Source organism: Ambystoma mexicanum, chromosome 7q (assembly GCF_040938575.1).
Source record: "Ambystoma mexicanum isolate Mex_15411 chromosome 7q, UKY_AmexF1_1, whole genome shotgun sequence".
NCBI lineage: Eukaryota > Metazoa > Chordata > Amphibia > Caudata > Ambystomatidae > Ambystoma > Ambystoma mexicanum.
Window position 1 is genome coordinate 943,331,428 of NC_090941.1, and position 24,474 is coordinate 943,355,901.

Sequence of the window (24,474 nt, forward strand, 5' to 3'; positions counted from 1 at the left end):
CCTTGAAACATTTGTGTATAGGCTTGTTATAAATGCCATATCATAATGTTGGATTTGTTTGCATTGTCAGCTTATTAGTTTGGCAATAATTGTGGATTGCATTCAATTGTCTCTGCAACCCAATTTGAGTTTGGTCCATTAGAACAAGATCATCCGCATAAAGTAACCATTGGAAGGGGGAGTGATATTTTTTGGGGGAAAGCACAGGCTTTAGCCAGATGTATGCCCATGTCTTTAATAAATAGATTAAAAAGAGTTGCCGCCAATATACAACCTTGCTTTATACCTTGCATGGTTAATAAGCCCTGTTGGTTCATTCAGATTTGCATAGATGTATCTGAATAAAGATCTTTTATAATTTCTAGCAAATGGGCCGGGCATCCCCATGTGGCCATTTTTGCCGACAGCATGTTCCGATCAACTGCGTCAAAAGCACATTTAAAATATATAAAAGCTAGGAAGATTGGTTGGGCAGAGGTCATTGCAGTTTCATTGATTACCGATGGTGCTACTAAAATTAGGAATAGTTCCTAGGCCTTTTCTGAACCCAGATTGAAATACATCATGAACCGCTTTCTTTTATCCAGCTCTGCAAGTCTCTAAATACCAATCTTGCGAACACTTTACCCATCACATTAAGCAGAGCTATTAGATGATAATTACTTGGATTTTGGCGATCTCCGTTTTTGAAGATCGGAATGATAATCGATTCTTTCCAAGATTTAGGTATTCTTTTGACAGGTAGAGTGTAGGTAAATATTGTGAGCATGATTTTAGTACATTCTTTCACATAGTTCTTTAGCATTTTGTTAGTTATTCCTTCAGGTCCTGGTGCATGTGAATTTGAAAGTCCACAAATTATTGTTTCCAGGTCTTGAAAATCAAAATATAGGTCCAGGTTGCAACTTGAGGTTGTTCCCCACAATGTCTTTTTTCATTTGTATTCGTGAATACATTTTCAAAATGCGAAATCCATAGTTCTTCTGCTATTGGATTAATCTGGTGCTCAATTTGTACAAAGTTGTAGGTACATCCAGGTGGCCACTCTGTTTTTCGAAATCAGTGCAGTCAACATCTGTTTGGCTTGTTTTCGTAGCATCAGCGCTGTATGTCTCTTTAGCCAATGTTTTAATTTCTGTTTATGTCTCTTGATTTCCGGTATTTTATTGGAGTCTCTATTTTGCCTTAATTTCCTGATTTCTCGTCTAGATTCTGTTTTTTTAATTTCGAATTTAAATATCAAAGAGGTGTTTATGTTTTTTTAAGGGGAGTTGGGTGTCATTCTGTAACATAAACTGACGTAGTATTACTGGGTATGTTTCTGTATCTATTGGGTAACTCCTTAAATGTGCTTCAACTAGATTTAAGGATGCAGTTGTGCAACAAAGTCAGTTGCCATCTGCTGCTATCTCCATAGTTTCAAAATAGTATCTATTTAGTCTATATCTTGTGGGGAACCACCATTTTGAGGTAAGTAAATGATGATCCCTGTTGGCTTGGCGAGAACTCGACATGTCTTGGACCCACCAATATATCTCTTGTGAAGCATAGATATAGTCGAGAGTAGACTGTTGAAAGCCCCGTGTCCAGGTGGGAGCTGCTGGTGTATCTCCAGGTAGGGAGCCATTAAGAGATATCAACCCTCTCGATTCTATCAGATCTCACCAATGGCTTTTCCTCGTAGAAGAATTATTATCTGGCTTGTCTAAATCGGAGATGTTTAGGTCACCCAAAATGATCATACCGTATAGGTCTGGTTCAGTGATACATGTGTCTACAAGGGAAGTTATATCTTTCAAAAACCTAGTCGTGGATATTCTCTGCGGATTCCAGTATATGTTTATTATACCTATAACCTTTTTTTCTTGGTTATTGTTTGGTTGGTTGTTATATGTTTTCCAAGTTAATTTGAACAGTTGGATGAAATCATTTGGGACCTTCCATGGGGTCAGTTCTAAGCCCTGACCATTTTTGGTTGCCGTTAATAGTCCGGCCATTGGTCGCCCTTTTTGCGCCTTTAAACGCCGGAAGGTGGTTACATGTAAACCCCTCGATTGTAGTCAAGTCTCTTGTAAGCAAAAGATGTCTAAGCCTCTTAGAGGATTCTTCATCACCTGTAACAAATGTCGATGGTGTCTGGTATTCCATCTATTTGTATATTAGAGTTGTTGTCTCTCTTTATTGGCTAGATATTAGCTGTAGATTTTGCTTAGGCACTTGCTAGCCAAAACCAGTCTACGGGTTTCTCATTTATTTTCATTGGACTTGACGTGTAGTCTGCTTATTGTTGCGAGAGCAAGTTATTTTTAATACATTATACTTTAGTTGATAATCGCTATTTAGCACATGCATTGATCCATTATTTATATTATGCACTTGCACCATGGTCTCGAGTTCTTCATCTTGTTCATTCACTTGTGTGAGTTCTGTTCAATAAAGGCCTTCAGGACATGATCTCCTTCGAGTATGCCAGTTTGACTGGTGGTCAGGATCTGGTACTTGTGATAAATCTTTTTGCTGTCATTCAGAGGACACAAACTCTTCAAAGTGCGGCCTGGGGGCGGATCTCATTTCGTGCAACTCTCATTCTGTAACCTCAAATACTACATAGCCAAGGAGTCTAAGATGTTTACTCTCCATCATGATAGTTTGTTTTATATTTTCAATAGGATATGCAATTTGATTTGTTCAGCTTTGTGTTTCTTCTCCTTCATTTCATGAAATACAGTTTAAGAGTCTTCATCCATGTCGTAAATATCACAAATTCAGACTGTACAAGAAGGTCAATTCCACCAATTATGGTCATTATTACTTTCCATTTTGTTAAGTCTTGTATTAGTTACACATGGGTTCTGCATCGGCAATGCTTTCTGTGTCACCATTATGTTTTCCTCTAAGGTTCTGAAGGATGTGGTTAAGATAATTGCAGTCAGCATAGTTTCAGGTGTCGCTCCTGGTGCTAGTGTTTGGTTAATTGGAATTTCATCATCTACTGGGTATGTAGATAGTCGATTATTGAAGATGTAATGGTTACATTAGCCGCCTGCCCCGGATTTTCATTTACCTTCTTCGTTCTTGTATCTTCTGTTTGAGAAATTAATTCAGATTTTTTTTGTTTGCCTTTTTGGTGCTTTCGCTTCTTTAAAGTACTATTTTGTTCTGTCTGCAGAGAGCCCATTGTTCGGATACATGTTCTCTATCCTTTCTGTGGGACTTTGAATGCTGGTTTTATATTTTTAGATTTTTGACCACTTTTATAGTGGTCTTTTTTATCTTCTTATTTTGAAAAATATCAAAGGGTGGTTGGATCGGAGCTATTGCTTCGCTGCTTGCAACTTTCATAGAAGGTGGTATATTTATTTGGTCATTCGCTACCTCAATCATATCAGGCGCAGATGATTCCGGGAACAGAGGTTGAAAAGTATCGATCAATACTAGCTCTTTTTCTAGCAAGCCAATTATTGACACTAGCGCTGTTAGCGCGTTTGCTTGTGGTGTGAATTTATTGTTTATAGCATGATACAGTTCTAAAAGTGAATTCAGAGATACGTTCATTGCTGCAAGTGTAATTTCCAATGAGGATGGGGAGGATTAAATAGCCCAAAAGAGCGTCTTGGAGTAGGATGTATAAATGATACCGCTGACGAAGAGGACATGGTGGAAGAGATTGAGGAACTGTGTCCTAATATCGGAGAGGCTGACAAATTCTGGTTCATCACAGTTGCATTGGTTCGCTTTATGTGCGGCTCTTGCTGGTCTGGAAAAGAGCATTCATCATGATCTGCACAGAAGCCCTCCTTAAGGCGCCTGATAGTCTAGGTAGGCAGGATGTGAGGGAGGGATCTTTGGACCCCTGCCATGGGTTCCCTTGGTAACCCAAGTTGCACTCTTGTCTGATTGGCTAAGGGGACTGGCCTGACCAGGCCACCCACCCTGCTGTGTGATTGACAGCCAGGCTGTATGAATGGGGGAACACTGAATAAAAAGAAGGTCTCTGGGACTGGAAGAGCAGAGTCGCCACTGGAACGAAAGAACCAACGAGGAACTGGAAGAAGAGGACCCCTACAACGACTGAACCGCCCGGTGAAGCCCTGCTGCAGGTCCGAATCTTCAAATCCGACGACAGAGAAGATCCTCCAGGAAAATTCTTCCTTTGAGCTGGTGGGACCAAATAGTTCACCCAAACTACAAGCCAGGACCCCTAATCTGGACGAATTCGCTGTAGAGAGCTACAGTGGGCCGGGTAGCCAGGAAGGTCGGACCCTGCTTGGGTTTTAAGGAGCGCACCTTTTATTTGCTTGGCGCTGCTGCTGGTTTCTTCCCTGGGTAGTGCAGGACCCTCCAGTCTTCCTACTTCTGACCAGTCCGACAGGCGCTTCAGGAACTGTGAGCCTGCAGGAACTACCATGAACGTCTGCCTCAGCTACAGCCCCCTCTCCGTTTTAAGGTACTGTGCAAATCCGGTTGTGCGTTTCGCTCAGCCGCGGTGAAAGTGTTTGAAATCTTTCTCCAATCCGAGGGCTTGTCCTTCTCTTCTCTTTGAACTAACTTTTCTACTAACCAAACTCGTCCGGAATCTGTGTCACAAACTTTACCGCAAACTACCCTGAACTGTGTGATCGTGAGCAAACGACTTTAGACCCATTGACTTTGGCCCTAAGCCTTTTCTAGCTGATCTCCTCACTGTAGTATCTCTTGTTCAATTGCCCAGAGTACTTACCTGATGGTTTTGTCTAATCTCTAATAACTTTGTCTTTCCCTCCCTTTTAAATTGCTGGAGTGCCATTTTTCTCCCAGTTCATTTTGTGAGCTTTGTGAGCTTAACTTGTCTGGAATTTAAGGGAAGTGGTGTGGTGTATTTATGATTGTGATTTTGATCTTGCTTAGAATAGTGAAATGTTATACAACTGTTGACTAAATAATATATATTCTTTTACTTAGAAACCTTGAGTCATAGTAATTGCTGTCCTTTGTGTAACTTTTTGTACTGCTCACTTACTCTTGAGATAAGTCTGGCTGCTCCGCTACTGCTACTCCTACCACTATAACTGTGTAGTACAGGCTTGTACCAAAGGTGAAATTGTACTGTCACTTGTAGTCTTAATTGTGTGTAGTGTTCCCAAAGGGTACTGCATATAATTCTGCCTAACACCCTATGCTTCGTCCACAAGGCTTTCTAGGGCCTGGGACCACGATATCTCCAACTTTCTCTCCTTAAATAATTCCCCTTCTAGAGCGCTCTGCTCCTCTAACTCCAACTCTCTGCTTGTTAAACGGTTCTCCAAACAAAGAGTGGGAGGCAGGCCTCTCTCTTCGGCTGGTGCCTCTCTTTGGAACAATCCCCCTGCCCCTCTCAGACTTGAGCCGGACCTCCTCAAGTTCCAGAAACTTCTCAAAACTCTGCCCTTCTCTATCTCTTTACCTTCCCTGCTAATCATCCCATTGCCACTGAGACTAGCATCCTGGTCATGTATGAACTTCAGAGGTTACCAGGCCCTGTACCTAGTCCACACTAGCTCCCTCGGCATTGGCCTTGCAGGCCCACCGCCTGGTGGCTGTGCATCCCACCCTTTGGTTTCCGCCGCCCTAGCACTTAGCCAGTGGCCTCCCACTTTGGCACCCCTTGGCACTTCCCTCCCGGGCTCCCACCAGCACTTGCCCATACCTGCTCCCACACCCTCCATTCCTGCTCTTCTCACTGCACTTGCATGTCCAACTGTCACAAGGAACACGATTGTATATTTACTGTTTTTCCCACTGTTATTTACTCCCTTCCCTTTTTTGCCTTGTGGCACCTGGAAACATCCTTTTGTTTTACGGGTGATATCAAGATGCACACAGGTTCCACACAAAGGCGACACCTCCTGCGCTATTCACCTCAATTCACACTTATGTATATAACTAAGCATAAGGCAGCAATAGAATAATTTAGTCCTTTCCTGTCCGGACTAGTGCAATACAAAACTCAAAAGTTAGACCAATTGCGTCTATGAATGGCCATTACATTTTTTCAAAAACCACTCTCCATGAATCTAAAGAAGCCTCTAGGGTTGTGATACCGTGTTTAATTCCATTCACAGAAATAAACAAATAAAAATCGGCACCCGAGTCAGATCCCACCTGAATAGGAGGGATGGTTACACAAGTTTTCAAAGCATTCTTATAGTGTCATTTTACCTTGTGAACAATCGTCCTGAATCACCATCACTGCATCATTAATAATTGCAAATACAGTAAAAGACAATGTTGGTGCAAATCTGAGGGGCCATCAGTGGGCGTGACAAGGTGGAGTGCCATGCCCATGAAAGACAAGCCTTTCAAGGTTAGGGTGCCCTAAATCCACGATGTTTCCTGTGCGAGCAACCTTGCAGTTTCATGTAAGCCAACAAAGTATATGTGTGAAGTCGAAGGCAACGAACATTTACAAACGCAAGGTAATCCACTACCCTCAGCACAGACAGGACGAATCGATTTCGCCCAGCAACACCAAAGCAGAGCACTGAGCGAAACATCAAGGTATGTAGTCAAACACCACTAGGTTCACACCACCCGCAGGCACGGCAACCAACCCACACGCACCTGCATCCTCTAATCTAATACTCAAATATAATACTCTAATGCTCAAATCACAACAGCCATCAGACTGCAGCTACGACCTATGATACAATTTGGTCTAGCTGGACACATAACGAATCTCCAGCACTAGAATGCAGCTTCGACCTACAAAATATTTCAGTCAAGCTGGTCACATAGCACATTTTTCTTGCACGCTTTAAATCTACTGAACACCCCCAACACTCATCCACATGCGTGACTATTTTGGGTCGCTTACTGGAGCATGGCCAGCCCACCTATTAGGCCTGGCCTCGGCCTAATGTGTACCGGAATCAGTAGAAATTCCCGAAAAAAAAGTTTGACCTATACAAAAGGTCGTAAATGCATGACACCAAAGGTTCGAACACCAAAAGTTTGAACCTTTGGTGGCATGCATTTAAAAAAAATAAAAAAGCACTGCAGCGGCTGTGGGGGTGTTCCCCGCACCACCCCGCTCAACATACTATACAGTATCCTGAGTGGGTGTTGCGGGGGACACCCCTGCAGCATACCTGAAAAAAAAAAGAAAACAGGGGCTGCTGGGGTGTCCCCCGCAACACACTGCTCACTACACTGTACAGTATAGTGAGCGGGGTGTTGCGGGGGACACCCCAGAGCACACCCGGAAAAAAAACGAAAAAAAAGGGGGCTGCAGGGGTGTCCCCCGCAACACTCCACTCACTATACTGTACAGTGTAGTGAGTGGGGGCTACAGGGTGAAACCCCTGCAGCTGCCCGCAAAAAAAAAGAAAAGGACCCAGCAGCGCCGGTTCTCATTCACAAAAGTGAAAGGGAACTGGTGCAAGGTAAGTAGGGTGTGTTGGAGGTGTGGGTGAGGGTGTGTTGGGGGTGTGGGTGGGGGTCTTGTAGTGTTTTTAATAATATGTTTGCATGGGAAATGTATGAACATTTTGTGTTCGTGCATTTCCCATGCAAACTTTAAAAAGAGGCCGCGGTCGGATCACACAGATCCATGTGTACCCGCATTTTACTCAGTCCAACACACCACATATTTAGACTCCGGTCCCCGAGGGCGTTCACCCCCAAGTGCGTTGAGGCCAAAGTAATGGTATAAAGGCGCAATATAAATGACTACTGCTACTTTAGTGGTGGGCTCAGCCTGCTGTATCCCTGGGGTGTGCCTACTAGGAACCCTGTTACAAAATCCCATAGAGAGTGCAACAGATATCCTTTCATCCCATATGAGTGTGTGGGTATATGGATGAAGCCATATTTGTTCATGCCACTGCCTACCTCACAGAGCGAGGGCTGCAGTGACGGAAACCAAAAGAGTTTGGTTGTATGAATTGGTGTCTGGAATCCTGTTGAAATTCACACCTCTGAGAAAGCCTTGGAGGTAGCATGTGTATGTGGCAGCCCCATAGTGACGGGACGGCCACAAAAAGGTTGAAAGGGTGCTCCTGTCCAATCAGTATCCGAACAATAACTTACCTTCACTATTGTGAAGGCATCATGAAGCAAGACACAGTAAACAAAGTTCCAAATAAAATACTTTATTAAATCATGTCAGAATGGTAGAAGGCCTAGCTTGCCCTATGCTAAGGTGGGATTTCCCTACCCGAATGAAACTAAGGAAAATCTCAGTCAAAGAATCCAATTTAAAAGTCTGTTTGTGTCCAAAACCTATCCTTGCCCTCACAACTAAAGTGAAACAATGTGCAGGGATATCAATAATAAAAGAAATAGTGTTCAACTCAAAGTTCTGAACTTCGATTTCTAGAACCTGGCTGCTGCAGGAATGGCAGCTTGAAGTTGAGCTCCTGTGCCCTCAGCGTATCGCCTATTGCTACAATGGCTGACCTTACCACTACTGAATCATCTCAACCAGCTGAAAGGCAAAAAGGAGGGGATACTGATACTACAAAGGGTGGAAGAAGAGAAGACAAACTTCTGGAGTTTTTAATCAAAGTGACATCTGACATTGCAAACATCAAGACATAATTGTTCACTTCTGAGGAAAAATATACTGAGCTATCCACTAAAGTTGACTCAGGAAAGTCACCTGAACACAGTGGATGAAGACACACAGAGAATAGCTGCGCAAATAAGGGAATTACAAATCCAAAATGAGAAATTATCCCTTAAAGTGTCTCATCAGGAAAACATTTCTAGAAGAAATAATACTCGAATTGGAGGGTTTCCAGAAAATGTTGAGAAGAATTGTCCTATGGATGTCTTGGACAAAAGCCTGATAAAATGACAAACTAGATCCTAAAATCCCTTTTGAAATAGAGAGAGCTCATGGTCCATGGGACTAAAACCAGCAATGGGACAGACCCCACAACATTTTGTTGTGAAGTTCCTGAGATTTCCTGTAAAAGAACTCATTCTTAGAAGAGCACAGGAATTGGGTGATCTCTCTTGGGGAGGTCACAAAATTATGATTTTTGGAAACTTGAGCAGAGATGTGCTCGACAAGAGAAGAGCTTTTAACATGGCAAAAGAGAAAGCAAGGAGCAAGGACCTAAAATATTACATGGAATCTTCAGAGAAGTGCTTGATGGGCAAACTCACTCTTTTATTGAACACTGTGGGACAGAGGCGTTCCTATTAGACCTGGATCAAGAGCCAATGGAGGAATCCGCAAATACAGAAAGGAATGTAGCTTTGGGGAAAAAAGAAAAGTTAACTATTTTAAACAAAATCTGGTCTATCTTTATTATTATATTGCATGACATTTGCACTGGTCGAATAGTGATGTAAATACTTTTTTTCTTTTATTGGTTATTTCCTATTTCGTTTTTTTAAAGAACATATTAACAATATTTAATTATAAAATAATAACGATAAATGAGACCGTTGAAAAATGGCTCCTGAAATGTTTTTGTTTGGTGCGAGCGCAAGCAACTTAGAAAAGGGGACCCTAAGATACTACGAGGCATGAGTACGCAATCCAGGAGGTATCTGGCTATAATGAAACTTAAGTCGCTACGTTATTGAATATGAGCCGAGATTTTGCAGTGAGCGTCGGAGTACACGATCTGCAGGTTGGACAACGCCGCCTAAGGTAGCTGGGTTCTTGAGGCGCTCACTGGGACGCGACCACACGGACCTTGGAGCAGCTCAATGATGTGCAGCTCCTCCCGGCCAGGAGTCATCTGAGTCCGTATGAGCCGGTGGAAGTTTATGAACGAAGAGTCTGATGTGGGTCCATGCAGGGATTCTCGGAGGTGGATGAATTTGTGGAGATGTACAGGCTGGTTGGGTTGACGTTTTCAGCATGACGATCGGGGCCTTCCTTGGTCGGGAGGGTGAGGGTCTGTGGGTGGAATGGGCTTCTGTGTTTGGAGATGTTGCGGGTCTGGCAGTTGCTGGAGGGATGGGCTTGGTGGGGGTATCCTGGTCACACACACAAGTTGGAGAACAAGGAGTTAGACGAGGGAGATGGAATGCCTGGAGATTGGAGCAAGAGTGGATTTCTTCCAAGCATTAACCCGGTACCCAGGGATCCCAGTCGACACTGATCATGGATGTTATCCACTTAGGTGTTTGCAACATTGAATTACTCAGTTGGGAGCTGGCAAAGGCACCTTTTAGAGTCCGGGACAGTATACATAGATGCTTGCTGAATAACGGGACCTCTTGAACATATGTCAGGCATAAAGGCTTGCATTGCTCAAGGTCCGGATCTAAGGAACCTACAGAGGGGCGTCTTTCTGAAGTTGCTCGGAGCATGAATGGAATTCTTTGCCAACCCTGCTACGCTATACTAAATAGCCTTGTGATCTGCAGGAGAGAGGCTGGGAGGGAATGTAGGAGCAAGGCATGAGTACAATGCTAATGTGTACAGATCTATTAGATAGAACTCTCCATGGTAGGCAAGTTTAAGATTCCCTGAAGTAATTTATATTGGGAACTCCAGGCTGCTAATGTACATTATATGTGTGGTTGTCTGGAGGAGTGCCTAGGCTGGGTTTTGGGGAGTATGGAGAGTCGCGTTGGTTTACCTGTAATGGGTCAGTGTGAGAAATGTAGTGAAGGCGTGGGTGGTATACTTTGCATTTGGCAACTTGCCTTTAGTAAAGGAATCTTGTACCACAGATGCCGATGGTTAGGGAGGTGGGTAGATGCTTTGAAGTCGCTATTATTACCAAACAGACCACCTAACATCAACTGCATGCAACCTCTTACTTTTATATCCATGCAAAACACTTTTCCTAGGTTTGTGCATTGTTTTGCTATTTTGAATGTGAGTAGACCAAATGAAGCTACAACAGGTTACACCACACGAGGACACACACTCAGGTCTCGCAGTTTCAATCAGTTGCCTGTTAATTGTTCGGATTGCTCAATGACATCTATAGGACACCAACTGTGACACCTTTCATTCTGGTATGGGATTATGGTAGATTGCAGCTGAACATACTTCATTAACTAGCAAGCAACTAAGATAGGTGATTACTACATTATCATGCAGGTCAGTATAATAGGTTTTTGGACAATGCCCCTGCCCCGATCTGCACTAAATTATATATTTCTCTGATAACTTGACACCAGTTCCCACACATTGTTTGTGGAAGAACGGACACGAGGCCCTCATACAAGTATGTGTTCCCCATTCACACAGTCCTCTAGATCGCCTGTGTCATTATGATGGGTAGTAGATACTCTCTTCTCCTCTACGGACAGTAAGCGAGAGTCCACCTGTATTCTCTTCTTGCTACTTCGTTAGGAATAGGGTGGATGAATTAGATAGCAACTTTGCTTTATTCATTAAAATGAGACAGAAATAGGATGAATTGAATAAGAGGTGGAACATAGGGCATGAGTACAGGTTTTAATAAGCTGATGCAATAGGAGAAAATAATTCAATGTAATGCTTTTGTAATAGGCACTGATTATCGGGAGTATATGGTTCAGAATACGAAATTTATAATTTAGAGTGTAATTTATGTGTGGTTCAGTTTGAACTGGACTGATATGTGGCTGACACGTTACAGTTGTTTTTGGTTTATTCTTGTTCTGTGTTGTCTATCTATGTGTGTTATGTTGTTTGTATGTAATGGAAAGGATGCATGCTTTCTAAAGGATAAGTGAGATTATAATAGTCACAAAGATCCCTATCGTTATTTGCAGGAGAGTATTAACTATACAATACGAATAGACATAGTTACTAATACACTTATGATGAATTTGTGACCTGGAATATTAAAGGAATGCCCAATGCAAAAAGGGAAAAAAGTGATGCCAAGGATATGGAGAAAAAATGCTGATTTAGTATTTTTTTACAAGAAACACTTGCAAAATGAGACTAGAAAATATCTAACCAATGTAAAATTCTCACGTGAATTGTCAAATTGCCACTCTTCAAAATCAAGATGATTTAGCATTTTATTCAGAAAGGGACTAAACCTCAAAATTGAAAAGGTAGCTATGGACAGTGAAGTCAGAATGATCTTTGTGGACATGCTTTATAGTGGTAGGGTGATGACACTAGGATGTGTGTTTGGTCCATGACCACCTAATAAGCCTTTTTTCGAGAGTATCACCCAATTGCTACGTGATATGCAGGGAGAGACAACTATTATAGGTGGGGATTTCAATTGTGTTCTTAATCATGCTATTGACCGCTCAGCATCATGTAGGTATACGAACCACAGAATAAGTAATGAATTCAATCTTTTTATTAAGAGATTTCATTTAGCAGATGCTTGGAGGACCATACATCCATCTGAGAGAGAATACTCCTTTTACTCACCAGTGCATGATTCATTCTCCAGGACTGATTACATACTGATCTCCGATAGACTGATTGATAAGGTATTATGTACGGATATTAGGGAGCGTGAAATCTCAGATCATGCTTTGGTAGATTTACACCCAACAATGGGCGGGGTAAAACCCTAGTTTTTTAGATGGCTACTGAAAACAGGTATCTTAAAGGACTAAAAAGATAACACAATTCAGAACATTTATTGAGACGTTCTTTAAAGAAAATATGGGTTCAACAGATTTTCAAATGGTTTGGGATAGTTCTGAATTTACAGTGAGGGGTGAATTGATTAATAGGACTTCTTACTCGAGGACGGCTACTAGCTAGTAGGTTGAAGGGAGTGATGGAGACATCATATATACAAGCCATTGAGAATAAGCAAGGTTGTACAGTAGTTAAAAGCACAGAAATGTGCCAGTGTTTCCGCTCTTTCTATAAATCTATATATACGGAGGACACCTTCCCGTTAGTACCTGAATTGGAGAACTTTTAATAGCACCTTAGAGATCCCCAGTTTAAAAGTCAGGATAATGTTGCAATGGAAGCCAAGATTGAGATGGAAGAGATTTTACAGGCGATTGGACAGCTCAACATTGGCAAATCGCCAGGGTTAGATGGTTTCCTGATGGAATTGTATAGGTCATTTGGGCCTACCTTAGCTCCCTTTTTAGGTGAACTGTTTAATGACTTTATACATAAAGGGACTTTATGCCATTCAATGCGAGAGGCCTTGATAACAATAATTCCGAAACCAGGTAACGACCATATGAAATGTGGAAATTACAGACCGATTACATTGCTTAACGTGGATTTTAAGATATTCTCGAAAATACTTACAAATAGACTAGATAAATGTATTGGGTACCTAACTCATAAATCTCAAGTCGGTTTTATGAGGAATAGATTTGGAAATTACAACATTAGGACTATTATTGACATATTGGGACTTCGCAAAAATTTGATCCTAGATACAGTGCTAGTCTTTATGGGCGCAGAGAAGGCATTTGATAGAGTGAATTTTACATTCTTGGAGTTTACTATGCAGAAGATGGGGTTTGGTACACAGTCCTAACAGGCAATTAGATGTTAAATGTTAAAGGTGTTTATACCACGCACTGTCACCAACGGAATTGGTCCCCAGGCGCTCTGGCGGATCTGTAAACGATGAGGTGGGATGGGTTAGTAAGGTGAAGAGGGAGTAGGATAGTGAGAGGAGTGGTGTTCCGTTGGCAGCTTCAACTCGGTATACACCGGGTGCTGAGCTTTGGTGTGGGTATAGGATCGGTGTCAGTCCGCGTGTGCTGTTGCTCCGGCTTATGTGTTGTTGCAGTTGTGTGAAGTGCGTGCGGCTTGTTGTGTAAGATTTTTTGAGTGAGATAAGTATGCAGAGTTTGAGCTTATATTGGTTAGTGGGTTACCTGACCTTTAGCATGCTAACATTCACAGTTTAGTCTAAGTGGGCACTTGTTGACCTTCACAATCCTATCTAGATGCGACGCAGGCTAATGTTCACAATTCTAAGTGTGGCATATGCTAGTCTTCAGGTTTCACCTAGGTGCGGGCATGCTAACATTCAAAGTCCTATCTAGATGCGACGCAGGCTAATATTCACAGCTCTATCTAAGTGTGGACATGCTAATATTCACAGCTCTATCTAAGTGTGGACATGCTAACATTCAGGTTTCACCTAAGTGCGGGCGTGCTAACATTCCAAGTCCTATCTAGATGCGACGCAGGCTAATATTCACAACTCTAAGTGTGGACATGCTAATATTATGGCAGTCTATGTTATTGGGAGGTAAGATAGAGTGGCAGGGGTTTTCTGGAGTGGAGTAATTGAGTAATTGCTCTACTCCCCACCCATGCCACACTCACAGTTTTTGTTGGTGTCTGTTGACTTCACTGGCTTCCCCTGCAGACACCTGCAGACACGCCTTGGAGCGCCCACTGTAGGAGCCGCCCTTTGCCTCTGGGCCCTTAGCCGAGGAGACTGCCGGGCAAAGGGCTGCCCAGTGGTGTGGTGTTATGAGATTGAAACAGCCCAATCAGGTTGGGAGGGTGGGACGGGAGGCTGGACGCGGCGAACCCGGAACAGGCGGGGGAAAAAGAGACCAACGCGCGCCTCGCGCTCCATAATGGAAATGCCCAGTGTAAACAGCATTTCAGGGCAAGACTGTGGGGCTGGGGGCCTGGGCGAACTCACCGTGCCTCAGATGGCTCAGGAAATGGTGTGTGTGCCGTGCCTGCAGCCAGGTCACTAGGCCTATGCTGTGGGTGAGCATGGGGAGCCAATCGGGTCGGGTGGGATGCGGGACGTGGAAAACCCAGAACAGGCAAGGGAGAAAGAGGCCAACACGCGCCTCACGCTCCATAATGGAAATGCCCAGTGTAAACAGCATCTCAGGGCAAGATGTCTACATAATGACACGACCGCAAGGATATGGGTGACTAATGAATAATGAAGCCTCTGACTCATTTAAACTTGAACGTGGCACGAGGCAAGGGTGCCCACTGTCGCTGTTCTTATTTAACACTGCTTTAGAACCGTTTATTACATTTAAACGTAGGGAAGAAGGAATAAGAGGCCTTAAATTTAGAGATAAAGAAATTAAAGTATTTTCATATTCTGATGATATGGTGTTTATACTATCAAATCCGGAAGAGTGGAGTAATGTTTTGATAAGCGCATTTGAAATAGTCAATAAACTCTCAGGGCATAAAGTTAACATGGGAGAAATCAGAGGTCTTTCCGCTCTCAGAGATGTGTAGATGAAGTGACTTTGCAGAATGGAACTGTAAATGGTCAGATTTGCAAGTTAAGTATCTGGGAATTTACCTTACCAAGGATATGGAACAAGTTACTTACCTGTAACTGTTGTTCTCCAGCATGGGTCTGGCATGGATTCACATGCTCATGAATATTCCCCGTCGTCAGGCTGGGAATCCTAGGTAAAGAAATCAGTTTCAGTTTCGTTTCTGAACTGTCTTTCTACTAATAACCAATCACTGGTCTCTGGGTCATACTGCCCCCAGCCAATGACTGCCCTCTACCTAAGCCCCTCCTCTGGCAGCCATCTTCAGATTTTTACTGCACGTTCAAGTGTTGGGAGTCCTCGTGCTTTAGCTCTCAAGCTTTTACTGCGTGTTGCGTTTTTTCAAAGAGTTTACTCTTATATTTTCGGTCAATTTGAGCCTCAAACTCCACCAATTCTTCTTCCGATCAACGGAGACCCGTTTTGGAATTTTCTACGCCCCTCAATGGTGGATTTTCATCGAATTACACTTCTTGTAGGATTCCAGAAGACCTTTGAGGCCTACCCCGATTCGGACATGGCCCAGGACAAAGCAGATTCGACACCTACTGGATCCAAACTGTTAACGAACTGCCCAGGATGTGGACTACAGAATGTCTTCAAGGAAGATGAGCACTCCCGGTGCTTCTACTGCCTTCACGCCGACAAGTCGCACATGGAGGAGGACTGTGCGTTCTGTAAGAACATGTCCGTCTGGACAATGAAGGACTGTCATTTTTGGCTCTCCAACTAGCTGGAGGGGAAGAGCCCAGCAGCAAGTGAGGAGAAGAAGTCAGAGCAGTCTTCTAAGACCTTTGAGGGCGCTCCCGCAACGGGGGCCCAACAAAAGGCAAAGCACTGCGAGTCCGCGGGCACCGGGAACGCCGTTGGTTTGGGCTCCTCGGCTGCCAGGCATGGCACGATGTCACCAATGCCATCATCCATGAGCCAACGCTCTGGCTCTGGGAAAAGTAAGTCGGAGAACCCGGGTAAGCTTCGGGAGAAGCCCCTGTCGATCCAGACGGAGAAAGACACGGGGGGCGAGGCGGTGAACCCTCCTCCTAAGGTGAAGGCCTCAGACGCACCCAAGGTCGTGAAGGCCCTGATTCACCCGGGGAAGACCTCGATTGAAGGAGTCGTGGCGGCCCTGGTGAAGCCTGTGGATGCTACCTCAGTGGAGATGACTCTTCCGAGCCTAGAGTTTCCCTGCCACCCCGGAGGGAATAGTCTTTCAAGCCTATCGAGAAGACCCCCGTGAAACCCCGGGACGAGAAAGAGGGGGGGCACGGTAGCCATAACGGACACAGATACCACCTCCGAGCATGAGCTGGCTGGCGTCAAAAAAATTCTGGACAAGAAGTTTGAGGAAGTCAGGTCCTACGGGAGGGATCCCGACAAGGCGGACGTAGAGAGCAACGGTGGGGCCGACGAGGAGCAGCAGGCCGCGGAGGAAACGGAGGACCCCACACCCCAGCCGTCGCTCCCGTTGCAACCGATGCCTATGCCACAGGACAATTCAGGAGCAATCCTGATGGCTTTGCAGACCCTGTGTACAGAGATAAGGACAAGGTTGCCCTTACCCCCAGCGGATGATCCAGTGGCGCCTGGACCGTCGGGGAGCCCACCGAACAAGCGGTGGTGAATCCATCCTCCCTTCTATCCTTCACCTCCATTCCCTCCACTGAGGGATGAGACGGGAACGGAAACGGCGACGATGGGGACAGACGACGACGGTGGTGATGACGGGACGGATCTCCCATCACGCCCCTGCCTGGGCCCTCCCCTCCCCGATGAAATTGGCTCCTTTCACGCCATGATCGCCAGGGCATCGGAGCTCTTCCAGCTATGCCCCAAAGAGCAGAAGAAGGAGGGTTTCCTTTACCAACGACAGGAGGCCAAGAGGAAGACCGTCCTCTCAGTCCTGTACTGGACGACATCTGGGACGAATGACTGTCACTGCTGAAGAACCCGTCCACGCTCCTGCGAAGAGGGACCGGTACGAGAAGAAGTACCAGGTCTCAGACTCTGCCCCTATGTACCTCAGAGCACAGCCGTCCCATGATTCGATGGTCTCTGCGGCGGCCAAGAAGAAATCGGCAGGGGCGACGGCATCAACTTCCACTTCCCCACCGGACGGCGAGGGGAAGAAGCTGGATGCCATGGAACGACGGGTCATCTCGTCGGCAGTGACAACCATCAAAGCGGCCAACGTCCTCGCGATCGTGGCCCACTACGACATGGCGCTGTAGTTCAAGATCGCTCGCATCCTGGACTTCCTCCCAGACGACAAGAGGGTGGAAGCCCTTGAAATCCTGCAGGAAGGTGAGGTGGCTTCGGACCACGCCATCACGGTGGCATCGGACATCGCGACACCGGCTTTCGCCAGATGAGCAATGGCGTTTTGCCTCCGCCGGCGCGGTTGGCTCAAGGCCACCGATTTCCATCAGGACGTGCAGACCAGTGTACTGGACATGCCCTTCGATGGGAACAACCTGTTCGGTAAGGCAGTGGACGAGTCACTGCAGACCATCAAGGCGGACACTGAGACAGCCCAGGCCATGGGTTCTCTCCATCAACGACGGCCGTCCTTTCGGACTTCCGGAGGCAAATCTCAAGGTTCCTCCAAAGTGCGTTGTACCGCCAGGCGGCCCGCTCCTCGTCGCAGGAAGCCTACAGAGGCCGGTGGACACCGTCATTGTCATCACCAAGGAGGCCAAGGTGGCAAGGCCTCGGCGAAGCAAGATTGAATTGGCCATGACGTCGGGCCCCCACCCGAGCACCGCAGCGGGAGACCGGCTGGCGAATTTCATCAGCGTGTGGTAGTCCATCTCCACCGACCGTTGGCTGCTAGATGCCCTGGCCCACGGGCACACTCTGGAGTTCCAAAGAAAGTGTCTCTGTCTACCACCCGTCGCCAGGAAGGAAAACCACATGCCACAGCTGCTTCTAGAGGTACGAGCAATGCTAAAAAAGGGTGCGATAGAACGCGTCCCGAAGAGGCTCTGGGGCTTCGGAGCATACTTGCGGTAATTCCTCGTCCGAAAGAAGACCGGCGGCTGGCGGCCCATCCTAGACCTTCGCTGCCTCAACAAATACATCAAATCCCAGAAGTTTTGGATGGTCACCCTTCAGCACGTGCTGGGACAGCTGGAGGAGGGCGACTTCCTGTTGTCGCTGGACTTGGAGGATGACTACTTCCACATCCCCATACACAAAGGACATCGAAAGTTCCTACGATTCGTGGTCCAAGGGCAACATTACCAGTTCAAGGCCCTGCCCTTAAGGTTGAATCCAGCGCAGAGGGTCTTCACCAAGTGCCTGGCACTGGTGACAGCATGGCTGCTTATGCAGGGGATCCACGTATACCCCTACCTGGATGATTGGCTCATCCGAGCAAGGGCGAGAGAACTCGCCGTCGATCACACAGCGAAGACCGTCCAACTGCTCATGGATCTGGGATTCTCAATCAACTTCGCGAAATCGCACTTGGTACAGTCGCAAGACGCCCTGTTCCTGGGAGCCAGACTCGACACAGTGGCGCGGTTGGCTTCACTGTCGGAGGAAAGGACGAAGGCCATCCTGGGCAAGGTACAACGGCTGTTGACCATGGAAGTGGCCAGGGTGAGGTCCATCAAGTCCCTACTCGGCATGATGTCATCGTGCATCTATCTTGTGCTTCTTTGCAGGTTGCGGATGTGGCCCCTGCAGGAGTTCCTCGATGCCCGTTGGATGCAAGCGGCAGGTGCTTCGAAGACAAGATCTTCCTCAACGAGACGTTCGGTCAAGCGATCCGGTGGTGGGGTGCCCGTGCGCACCTCGCGGCGGGCATGGACTTCCAGACGCCAGCGCATCAGGAGTCGGTGACGACAGACGCCTCCCTGGAGGGGTGGGGAGCGCACACCAGAGATCTCCACGCAAGAGGCCTTTCTCTCCCGGAGGAGAGGTCCCTGCACTTCGACGTCCTGGAGCTCAGGGCCGTGTTCTGGGCCCTCATGTCTTTCCTTTCGTCCTTCAAGGGCAAAGTGGTACGGATCTTCACCGACAACACCACCACGATGTTCTACATCCGGAAGCAGGGGGGTACCAAATCCCCAGCCCTATCCAAGGAAGCGCAGGATCTGTGGCACTGGGCCGTCGCCCAGGGGATGTTCCTGGTACCTTTTCATCTGGCAAAAGTGAAAAAACACTGTTGCTGACTCACTCAGCAGGGAGCTTCGGCAGGATCAAATGGATCTCCTATTGCGACAATGGGTCAGCCCCCAGATCGACCTGTTCCCGACGGCGGCAAACACCAAGTACCGGAGGTTCGCCAGCAGGTTTCCCCAGCCAGGGAGTATGGGCGATGCATTCTCCTTCGCCTGGGACGGCCTGTTCCTATACGCGTTCCCCCATTGCCATTGCTGCTGCGACTCATCAATCAACTCAGACGGTCCCGGTGCTACGCTATCCCGGCGGACTGCAAGGAGATACTTGCAAAGGCCAGGGTGTCCTCAACTCTTAAGTGCTATCGACATAAGTGGAAGAAGTTCTCTGTCTAGTGCTGTGCACAGAAGATCAACCCTCTATGGATTACGGCCCCTAAAGTGCTGCCGCTGGCCATGGCGGGGCTGGCACATACCTCCATCAAGATCCACCTGGCGGCTATCTCCCACTACATCAGAACTCCGGGGGGTCGACGCTGTGGTCTCACCGCCTGGTGAAGGAGTTCATGAAAGGACTGTTCCGCTCGTTCCCGCCGGTGAAGGCTCCGGCCCCGGCGTGGGAGCTCAACGTGGTGCTGACCAGGCTCATGGGTCCCCCATTCGAGCCCTTGCACTCAGCACTGCTGAAGTTCCTATAGTGGAAGACAGCGTTTCTTGTGGCCATCACCTCTGCACGATGAGTGGGAGATCCAGGCCCTCTCCTGTAAACCTCCATACCGACATTCCACGAGACGAGGGTAGTGCTGCGGACGCACCCCTCCTTCATGCCCAAGGTGCCGTCGGACTTCCATCTCAACGAGCCCTTGTTCTACGTGGACCGCACAAAGAGTCTTCGGAAGACATCACAGCTGTTTTTGAACTTTGGTCCTGTGACCCAAGGGAAGGCCCTCTCGAAGGCTTCCACTTCCAGATGGCTCTCCGGCTGCATCATGCACTGTCACCGGTTGGCAAACCGACAGTTGCCCGGACGTCCGAGAGCCCATTCAACCAGAGCGATTGCTGCTACCATGGCGTTCCTGTCTGGTGTGCCCCTGCTGGACATCTGCAGGGCTGCTACGTGGAGGTCGACACACACCTTCACGAGATTGAACTGCGTCGACCGGGATTCCAGGGAGGAGTCCAGAGTCGGCCAGGCATTGCTGCGTTACCTGTTCGCTTGAAGGTGAGCCTGGTGAGGAGGTAAGAGATGCTTAATGTTGAGTTGTTGAAATGCTTAATGTTGAGCCTTGCCACCTCCCGTGGTTGTGCATGTGTTTACTGCTATGTATTCTTGTATTCATGATAATGTGAATCCATGCCAGACCCCATGCTGCAGAAGGAACAAGTTACTTACCTGTAACTGTTGTTCTCCAGCATGGGTCTGGCATGGATTCACATGCAAAGCCTCCCTCCAACCCCTCTGCGGCTCTTCCCTTGGTCCTACTGCCACTTTACGTGCTACCAAATCTGAAGATGGCTGCCAGAGGAGGGGCTTAGGTAGAGGGTAGTCAATGGCTGGGGGCAGTATGACCCAGAGACAATTGATTGGTTATTAGTAAAAAGACAGTTCAGAAACAAAACAAACTTATTTTTTCTTTACCGAGGATTCCCAGCCCGAAGACGGGGAATATTCATGAGCATGTGAATCCATGCTAGACCCCATACTGGAGAATGAGAACATTGTAGAGTTTAATATAGAAACTTTGATTGGGGAATTGATGAAAGATATCAGGAAGTGGGAACGCTTAGCTCAAGGTCAATGCAATTAAAATTGCTTTGTTACCAAAGGTATTCTATCTTGTTCAATCGCTTCCCTTGCTTGTCACCAAAAAACTGTTCAAAAAAGTTGATCGTATATTTCAGAATTTTATGCGGGGTGCGTAGGAGAAAGCAAAAATCGCTAGATATATTATGGTACGCAGTATACAGGAAGGTGGTTTTGGCTACCCAGATCTCATTAAATATATTAGGGGTTTTATACTAAAGAATGCTGCTCACTATGCACCGCCCGCAAATATACAAGAGCCAGTTTGGCTGACAATTGAAAGAGATGTGTTTTATCCATTGGAATTAGATAGCATTTATTCAATGGGGAAAATACCCATGAATTTAAATAGATTACCCACTATAGATGTGACACGTACAATCCTTATTTCTTGGCTAACTGATACTGACCAGAAAATTTATCTGCATTATAAAGCCTCGCTTAGGGGGAACCCTGGACTCCAACTTGCAAATAAATCTCTATGCTGGCACAGCTGGATCCTAAAAGGTATTCTCAAGATAGGGGACATCATGCAGGATGGGCAGATAGTAGTTTTCTTGGAGCAACAGTGCAAGTTTGGTCAAGGGGACAGAGAACTGTGTAAATGATCGACATTTTGGCCCCACAATCCACGCACTTTTATTTATTTTTTTTACATTTTTATTTACCTTGCACAAGGTTACAGCATTGTAAATCATAAACAGGCAATGATAGATTAGTGGTGCAAACATTAATTTACATGTGATATCTCACGATTTGGTCAATTATCATCATCATTCACATTTTGACGTTCCATATACTGCTGGAAGTCTCCCCATATGTCTTGCGGGCGACTCACCGGGGCCTGCAAACTGGCATACACTTCTTCCTTATCATCGGCCCAAACCATATCATGAAGCCAGCTGTCATAGGTGGGGGCCTCCCTCCATGTCCAACACATCAAAATATCTCTTTTTGCCAAAACAAGACCAAGATTAACCAATTTACGCTACAGTGGGTTCAGCTTCTTCACATATCCCAATAAACATAATGAGGGCTCCCAGGACAGTGACTGGTCTACAATTTCCTCTAATACGTGACATATTACATCCCAATACCCCAACAGCACTCGACATGACCACAACATGTGCATTATATCAGATCCAAAGTGTCACACCTGGGGCATCTCCCCTCTGAGGAGGGGAACATTCTCTTAAGGCGAGCCGGGGAAAGGTATGTTCTGTTTAGGATCTTGAAGTGGATTAGCCTATGCCCAGAGTTCAGCGATACCCGCTTTGTTAATCTGCATATTTGCAGCCAGTGTGTGTCTGTGAAAGTGACATCTAGATCCCTTTCCCACTTACCCTTAATGTCCACTGTTTGCACCCCCAAGACACATGTGCAAGTCTATATAATGCACACAGATTTTTCCTTGCGTCAAACAGCAGTACATAGCTAAAACACGGATGAGATGCAGGCTCTTGTGGAAATTCAGGCCACACTGAACCCATGGCTGAGTGCATTCGGAAATACTGGAGCCTGCGCAGCGGTGTATCCCCTACGTGCACCTTAACCTGATCCCATGTAACAAATTTCCCTTCATAGAACAAGTCTTCCAGGTGTAGTATGCCAGCCTCTCGCCAACGCGTTGCCAATAGCTTATCCCGTTTTGGACTCAAAAACGGCATGTCCCAAATCGGTATGGCTCGGTTATATAGCACGGTATTCTTAGAGCGTCTAAGCAACCTAGTCCAAGCCTCCCGCGTGGCTTTCACCTGATCTAGTTGATGGGTATAACAACGCGTTTCCCACAGAATTGTATGCATCAATGATGCCGGTGCAGCCCCCTGCTTCTCTAACCTCGCATATGGTAGCTGCGGGCCTCCATCTACCCAGTATATAACATAATATGCCTGGGCAGCCAGATAGTACAACTCAAAATCAGGGGCTGTCAGTCCCTCAAGCTTGTACGTCAACGTGAGTCGCTGCCAATTGACGCAGATCTGTCCCTTCCAAACAAATGAAGAGCAAACCAAAACCACTTTATAAAAGAGAGACCTGCCAGGCCATAGCAGTATATTGCTGAATAAAAAGAAAAGCTTGGGCAAGATGGTCATTTTTATTAATGCAACCCGTCCCATCAATGAGATGGGAAGCTGGTTCCACCGCCCAAGCTTGATGCCAATTTTAGTAACCAAGGAGTCGTAATAAAGCGATTTGACAAGAGCGGGTGAGCGCGCAAGCTCAATGTCGAGATACCTCCTATTCAGGGGTGACAGCCCAAAAATATTATGTGGTTCTTGTGTAGCATCCGTTAACAGAAAAATCTCAGAATTGCAAGCTAGAATGCTTCCCGAACTCGCAGACCACATTTAGTATCTTCTGCAAATGTCTTTCGGGTCTTTTATATACATCATTATATCATCCGCATATAGTGGTATGAGTTCCACCCGCCCAGCGATATTGATCCCAGCACTCACATGACGAGCTTGCATGAGATCAGCCAGTGGTTCTATCACTAAGGCGAACAGCACGGGCGACAATGGGCACCCCTGTCTAGTACCACCTTCCAATACCAATACCAGCGAGAGCACCCTATGCACATGCACACTAGCATATGGCTGTGTAAATAGAATTTGCACCCACTCGGCCCCAGCCCATAATTGTTCAGTGTCCTGACCAAGAAGGGCCAATACACTGTATTGAATGCTTTCTGCATATCCATTGACACAGCTACCCCCTGGACCGCCCGTGGTATCTGCGCAATCACATTATACATCCGACGTATATTAGATGCTGTCGATCTCCCCAATATGAATCCAGCCTGGTACCATATATGGCATTAACGGATTCAGTCTAGATGCCAGGATGTTTGCAAAAACTTTTGCATCTCTGGGAGAATCCCAAATTCTAAGGCCTCTAACCAAACCGAAAGCAATCGGGGAGATAACACACCTACAAATTCCTTTTAAAATTCTGCCCCCAGTCCGTCTGACCCTGGGGCCTTCCCACTCGGGAGATCCCTGATGAAGTCTTATTTCGGACACATTTATCGTCTCCTCCAGTGCATGCATTGCGCACCTCTACTGATAGGTGTCATGGGAATTCTTGCAATATATTGGTCAATCTCTGTTATTGTGGCTACACTTTTGGAGGAATATAAATCCTTATAGAAGTTGTAGAATACTGCATTCACCTCATCCACCATGTTAGACACCGCACCATCCAGTCTAATTATACTTTGGATATTGGAGCTGCCCCCATCATTGCGAACTGTTTGAGACAGCAATTTCCCAGGTCTATCCTGTTCCCCTTATTGGCGTGCTGCTGCAGGCTTATCAAAATATTGCAGCTCCCTATCGGCAGCATTACGGTATTTGTCCAGATATGTCTTAATATCATGTCTAATCTGGGGTGACGGAATGTACG

The 24,474-nt window shown here is 46.2% G+C and overlaps 1 protein-coding gene across 4 annotated transcripts in view; it reads right to left on the bottom strand.

Moving 5' to 3' along the window:
- ALG8 (ALG8 alpha-1,3-glucosyltransferase) overlaps positions 1-24,474 on the bottom strand; it is a 496,629-nt gene that overhangs the window by 56,681 nt on the left and 415,474 nt on the right. The gene's annotated exons all lie outside the window — the stretch shown is intronic.